At 43.0% G+C, this 7,042-nt stretch overlaps 1 protein-coding gene across 1 annotated transcript in view; it reads right to left on the reverse strand.

Moving 5' to 3' along the window:
• Positions 1-6,833, reverse strand: part of SETD3 (SET domain containing 3, actin N3(tau)-histidine methyltransferase) — a 68,296-nt gene extending 61,463 nt beyond the window's left edge. Inside the window, exon 1 of the mRNA XM_031454291.2 lies at positions 6,696-6,833. The gene's annotated coding sequence lies outside the window, so the exon portion shown is untranslated. The remainder of the gene's footprint in view (positions 1-6,695) is intronic.
• Positions 6,834-7,042: the final 209 nt, after the last annotated feature.

Here is a 7,042-nt window from a genome sequence, read left to right on the forward strand (position 1 = left end):
TCTTTAAAACACCATAAATTATGTATCAAGTCCATCAACAATTTCTCCACCTAAGAGATAAAACCAACTTTAGAAAACAGTAAAATAAAAGGTATATTCAATTATTATTTAAATTGCTAATATGCAAGTGGCATCTCTTAATCAAGAGCCACTTCTGACCAATCAAATGATTCTTTTACATGTAATCTGTATAGGTGAGGAAAAGTGAGATACAGTGCCTTTAGGGATCTTGGCTGATGGGGAGGGGGCATGCGGGTGATGTGAGAGAGAGGATGTTGGATACTTAACCTATTTTTACAAAGTATAGTTTACATAAACTGAACAGACTGAGATGGCATTCAGCTGTGTGGGGTTTTTATTTTTCCTAAAAAAGTATAAATGGAAAGAATGTATATTTGTTATTCTTGCATTGCTTTCAACTAAATACAACCAGAATTAACATTTTTGATTACACTTATTTAGTACTTCGCCCAGAAAACCTTAACTCAAATCTAGCATCTGTTTTTCAGTGTATCCTGCATCTTCCCAACTTTACAGCTGAACTGACTAAAGGAGAAAATGGTCCAACAGCTTCCTCCCACCGCAGGCACTCAGCTGTAAATGCACTCGAAGGGAGTGCGGGAGCCCGCCAAATCTTGGTGTAGGAAGAAAAAAATCTCACTAAAATACTTTGCAGGCCATTAGGATCCGATTACTACATTCTGAATTAAGTACACAAATTACAGGATGATGGCCTAGGAAAATGAAAGCACTCCCAAACTGAAAGTATTTAACTAAGCTCTCTCTCCTCCAGAAACTGATAAGGCGTATGTAGTCCTCGCGTTGGTACCATGTTAATAGGAAACATTTCTCTGTGCACAGCAGCAGGGTCTAGCAGCAGGCTCAAGCCACACTGAAGCGACTTCAGGTGGCTAACGAGCACCCACCATTCCAATCTCTATCAAAGGAAGTGCTGATGTGCCACAGCCCACAAGTACCAAGAAGTCAAGGCAAGCCAACAGGCAGGACAGTGCAATGAATTTCAACACAGTAGCTACACATGTACCAAAATGAATGTACACCTGTAAGCTGCATTTAAGTAAAACTTCAATCTTTATACAGAACAATTTGGGCTCTCATATATATGGAGACAGATAGATTGATACAGATACACACAAACTTGAAATTTTTTTAAATTGCTATTTTTTGCTTTCTACCATTTTTTTGCTATATTTCTACTAATTTAGAGGTGCTTAAACTATCTTTGATTGACTTTTCAATACATAGTAGTTTTAGTTCTAACCTGTTACTAAGTTGTAAATATACTTAAAATGAGGCTCTTAATTAAAGGAAGTTGCAAAAAAAACCTTCTTAAAGCAAAGAATCATTCAGTATCATGAATAATCATTTCCTATTATATCTTTCTAAAAGAAGAAAGAAAAATGTTAAGGGTGAAGGAACAGCTAGCTATAATCTGTCAAGAAATTACTTTCAAGCCACCTACATTCCTCCCATAAGGATTCTAGATTCTGGAATTGTGGAACATCAGGTTTGGAAGAGACCTTTGGGGTTCTCTGTATTTACCTGCAACCCTAAACATCTTTAAAGTAATGACATCTAATATTATGTAGCACGTGTGGCTGTCAAAGAGCTTTGCTATCTATCCACTGCCAGATTCAACTCAACTCAAGGAGGTTTTACTAATACAGATGGTCCCCAACATACGATGCTTCGATTTAGGGTATTTCGACTTTGCGATAGTATGAAAGCCACGCGCGTTCAATAGAAACCTCACATTTTGAATTCTGATCTTCTCCCAAGGTAGCGATATGTAGTACTATAGATACCCTCTGGGGATGCTGGGCAGCCTCAGCGAGCACAGCTCCCGGTCGGCCAAGGGATGGTGAGTGAAAGCCATACACATACCACCATTCTGAACCATACAGCTTTCTGCCTTCCCTTTCAGTACAGTATTCAATAAATCACATGAGATATTCACCACTTTATTACCACGTAGGCTTTGTGTTATGTGGTTTTGCCCAACTGTAGGCTAATGTAAGTGTTCTGAGCGTATTTAAGGTAGGTGAGGCTACGCTGTGATTTTTGGTAGGTTAGGTGTATTAAATACATTTTCGACTTAATGACATTTTCAACAGAGGATGGGTTTATTGGGATGTAACCCCTCATGAGTCGAGGAAGATCTGTAATAGCTAAGATTGCCTTACTTTTCTTTTTTTTTTTTTTTTAACATTTTTTATTGATTTATAGCCTTACTTTTCTATGAGCCAAATGAACAATTCACACCTCCATTCAGTGCATATGTCTTGAGTATCTAATCTGAAATGCAAAGGTAAGTGAGACATGGTCCCACAGCCCAAATGATAATCAACTAAAGCCTTTTACATAAACTGGTCTTCAGCCAGATACATGTGCTATATTAAACTGAGTTTTTGAGCCTAAATGCAATTATTCATGCTGTCCCATGGTTAGTTTCTAGGTTGGTGAAACTGTGTGTCCTGTGCCAAGCCCCCAACATGATCATCTTCATCACAACTGCAGCCTTTAGGCACTTCCTATATCAGGAACTGAGGTAAGCATTTTACACACTAGATAAAGAAAGATATTACGCCTACTCCTACAGATGAGAAAGCTGAAGTTAAGAGAAGTTAACAAATTCATACGAGCTAATAAACAGTTGACAGCACAGCCTCATCAGCACACCTTGATGTCAAACTTTACTGATGCTCAACAGTATTTCATGGATTCTGGTCAAAACCAGCCCACCTATGAAGGCTGTGAAAGTTCATTATCTCTGAAATTCAAAATAACAGTATTCCTTTGCGGTTATAAAACACCACATAAAGCTTTTATCTCTTTGGCCTTTTCAAAGTATAGCACCATTATGCTGGCCTCATTCAAAAATACAGGAATGGCCTCAGCTTAAATATGGGACATGAGCAAAATTTCCAAATTTTATGGTAAAAGCAACTTACTATAGTGAATACTTTTCAACACTAACCCTCACTTTCTCTTAACTGTGCTTAATAGAAAACTACTGATACTGAAGTCATTCCTATTTTCTGAGACTGAAACCTTTAAACCACTTAGTCATAGAATTTTTAGACTTTGTTATGAGTTGTATCCCAAGCAAAGTGGCAAGTGAAGCTCAGGATGGTAGATAGGCAATAAGCCTAAAATATTGCATGCTGATTATGAGTTCTAATGTAGACACCTGATTATCTACATTCTCTAGACAACTTTTTAGTCCTAAAAAATAGTGAAAGCACTTCTTCCTGTCCTGTCCCTCTGCTCTCCTCACCCATTACTGAGCCTAGGAATGTAACAGGTTGAAATTTTACTTGGCTTGGTAATCAGTATCACTCAGATCCCTTTCAAAGTCTTAACTTCAGAGTTGGACTTGTCTTCCATTGTCAGTCAAGAGTGTTTGGAATTATCTTGATTACTAATTAACTTCTAGTTGGAAAGTAGTTGAATAAGAAAGAATTTCAAAGTCTTAACTTTGGTTTTTGAAGTTTATTATCATCTGGAATCATTTTTCTTCCATTCAAATTTATTTCTGTTGAAAATTGTCAATAGCTGTGCTTGCACCTCTTGTTTTATGATCTGTTTATTTCTAAAACCTAGAGGAAACTTCCAAATGGAAATGGAATCTACACAGCTAATCTCTGGCTTAAGTTGCCGTATGAACTTAAAAAAAAAAAGGGACTGCTACCCTTGCCAATTCTATTAATTAAACTTTTTTTCATAAGACTATTTAGTGACTTTTAAAAAAATCTCAACTCCTTTACAATAGAGAAATATGTATACTAATATTTTGTTAGAAATTTATTTTTCCTTTGAGAATATGTAAATTAATTATATTTGCACATCAAAATATTAATAAGCTCCAATTTTATGAATTAAAAAATGAGATGACATAAGGAAATCCAATGTACAGAATTCAATTTTGCCAAGCAAGGTGTATCTGTAAATGCAACACAAAAGTGAAAACCAGAAAAAATTAAAAGCAAAGAATCCTTCGTCTAATACTCTTGACTGGTTAAATCTGACTCAGAATGAACTGATATCCAAGATAAACAATTCCATGTCTGTATCAGGAGAAAAAGGACGTACAGCGTATCAAACATTCTTCCCAATAAATTAATGGGCCCAAATACAGTACTTGTTATTGAGGAAGCAAATAATTGGCCACAAGCAACTTCCAAAGTAAGTAAGAATAAAGGTGTATTCACTATTCTGTCAAAAATGTTTGATGCCATAGTAATAAATGACTCCTGTTCCTTCGTGGGGAAACAAAACTCAGGCTCCACTCCCAGGACTTGGGTACAAGAAGAGAAAACATACTTGAAACGCTTCCTCCCTGCCCCCAACAGAAGTACCCAGCACAGCAGCCAAAGACGGACAAACCAGTTTCTAAAGATAAAAAACCTCCCAGTGACAGATATTCATCAAACTACACCAAAAAAGAAATAGTATTGTTAGTTACATTTCTCAAAGCTACTGCAGATTAGTGACCAGAAAAAAAGGAGACTATGTCATTCAAACATTTGAAGAGACTTGGACAGCCTTGAACTAAACTGCTATCCAGTAAAAAGAATGCAGAGAAACCCTAAGCCAGGAGGTAAGCTTTTTACTCATTTTTACTAAAATTCCATGTGCCACAAATGATGTACCTGGTTCCCACTGAATTCAGTGATTACCTACTAAGTATTTACTGTGAGCAGCCTCTGTTGTTCCGTATCCCCTCCAGCTGTCATCTCCTTTCTCATTCTCTTCTAAATAATGAAAGCAGCAGGTTTTAAGGGAATAGTTGTGACCAGTCATCAGAGCTCTCAGAACAAAACAGTTTTCCAATGGTTGAACTTTAGAATGAAAAAATCTTTCAATACAACCTTCACAGTTTTTTCTCCTTTTCCAGTGGCTTCTAAGCCAAGGTTTAATCATCATTTAAAATGTGGCCCTACTTTCTTACTTCAATTTTACTGCACTCCTATGGACAGAATTCAACAGAAACTTTCATTTCTACAGCAAACGTAGGCATAAATGTTTTCATCAAGTCCAGTATCATTCCTATTCCGGGATCACTGGAGAAGAGATGGGAAGCAGCAACCATTTTCCTGGTTCAGACTAGAGTTTCATTTCAGATATTAGCTTACAATGTTGAATATATATCAAAGAGGGCAGCCAGGAAGGAGTAACAGAAGAGAAACGGAGGTTGTTTGGGGTCCCAATAAAAAAGTTGTTCTGTAGCTGTTTGAGAACTTGGCTTCGCAAACTACTTTCTCGGGCCAGAGAAAAACTCCTCCTTAAATTGCTGGAACTGCACCAAAATATCAATCACAGCAGCCCTGGGGACTAATTTGGTAAGAGGAGACTGCATGTATAGTAGCCCGTGTAGACACAATAGTTCATGGTTCAAGCAAGTCTTGTCAAATTTTAACGTACAGAAGAAAGCTGCTTTTATTTGGCTATATTTTTAAGTTAAATGCATTCACTTAAAATAGTAAGAAAAACCTCTGCAAAATAATTACTGGTTCCTTCGGTTCTGAACTAGCAGTAGGGTCATTTTTGAGGGGAAAAAAAAGTGTGGGGGGGAAGAGGTATCATTTACATAAGATAAAATTCTTTCAGTGCCCAGTTCAATGAGTTCTGACAAACTTATACAGCTCTTGTAACCACACAACGACCAAGCCATGGATAGATCCATCGCTAAAAGGTTAACTCTTCTAAGGTTCCTAAAAGCAAAATTCACCTGTCAACATACTTCAAAAGTAGTTTGGCTTTTGAAACATCACCTCCTTCATTTGGAAGTGCAAAACAATACCCTCCAAGTGATCCTAAACCTGTCAACACAAGGAGCGGGTGAGACCCCGCAGCAAGTGGCGCCCCATACTAATCGGCTCCTTTTATTTCGGAGTAGAAACAGGGGAGAAAGGATGCAGTTACATCGCCAGCCTGGAGCCACGAGAAGGAAGAGTTTGATGCGGGAATGACAAACTCCAAAGCACTGAATTCTTCTCCCTAGTAGGGCACAGAGCGTGTGGAAGATGGCCAGGGCGCGTGGGAAGAAAGATGACCTATTTTCAACGACTGTTTTTATAACTGGAAAGTGAGGGAGAGAAGCAGGGACTAGTCCCCGGGCACCCCCGCGGGCACCTGAGGTTTGGAGAGAGAGGAACATGAAAGCCACACAGCCTTCGCCCAAGCAGCGGGATGACGACGAGGAGAAGGGAGGGAGGGAGGAAGGAAGCGGGTGCGCGAGCCGGCCGCACGCAGAGCCGAGCCGACGAGCGCGAGGGAGACGGACCCCGGCCCCACCCCGCGGGTGCCGAGAGGCCGGCGCTCCTTGTACCTGCTGCCACGTCCGGAGGGGCCGGAGCGGGGACCGGAGCGTTGGGTGCCGGGAGGGGACGCGGGGTAGGGGCGAGCGCGCCCCCGCCCCGGCAGGGCCGGAGGGCAGAGGCCGAGCGGCGCTCTCCGACCTTGCCGGGCCCCGGGCACCCAGCCCTGCTGGCCAAGCCCGAGGGCGCACACCGTCCCCCGCCCCCCAGGCCCGGAGAGATCGGCTGGACGCGGGCCGGACCACGACCGAGGGGCGCCGGCCGGGGCGGGAGGCGGCCTCACAGCGCTCGGGGGCGGCGGCACGAGTCTGCCCCGCGGGCAGCGAGCGCGGAGGGGCGGCCGCCGGCACTCACCTGCCCGCTTGCCCCTTCGCGTAGCGGCGGCGGCGCCACACTAGGGCCAGGACCCACCGTCCGCCTCAACCAAGCCCCAGGCGGCGGCGGCGACGGCAGCGGCGGCGGCGGCAGCCGGACGGGAGGGGCGGGACCGCGGCCTAAGACAGCCCCGCCGCCACGGCCCAACGCGGCTCCGCCCACCCCAGGCCCCGCCCCCAGGCCACCACCGCCGCCGCCTATTGGCCGGCGGCTCAGACGCATGGGCGCGGCCCCGCCCCGCCGCCCCCCGACCGTTCGGTTCGGGTTCCTGCCCAGCCATTGGGCCTGCGGGCTCCTGGGCCTGAGCGGCTGGCTCGGCCCCCCGC

Source organism: Camelus dromedarius, chromosome 5, assembly GCF_036321535.1.
Source record: "Camelus dromedarius isolate mCamDro1 chromosome 5, mCamDro1.pat, whole genome shotgun sequence".
Taxonomy (NCBI): domain Eukaryota; kingdom Metazoa; phylum Chordata; class Mammalia; order Artiodactyla; family Camelidae; genus Camelus; species Camelus dromedarius.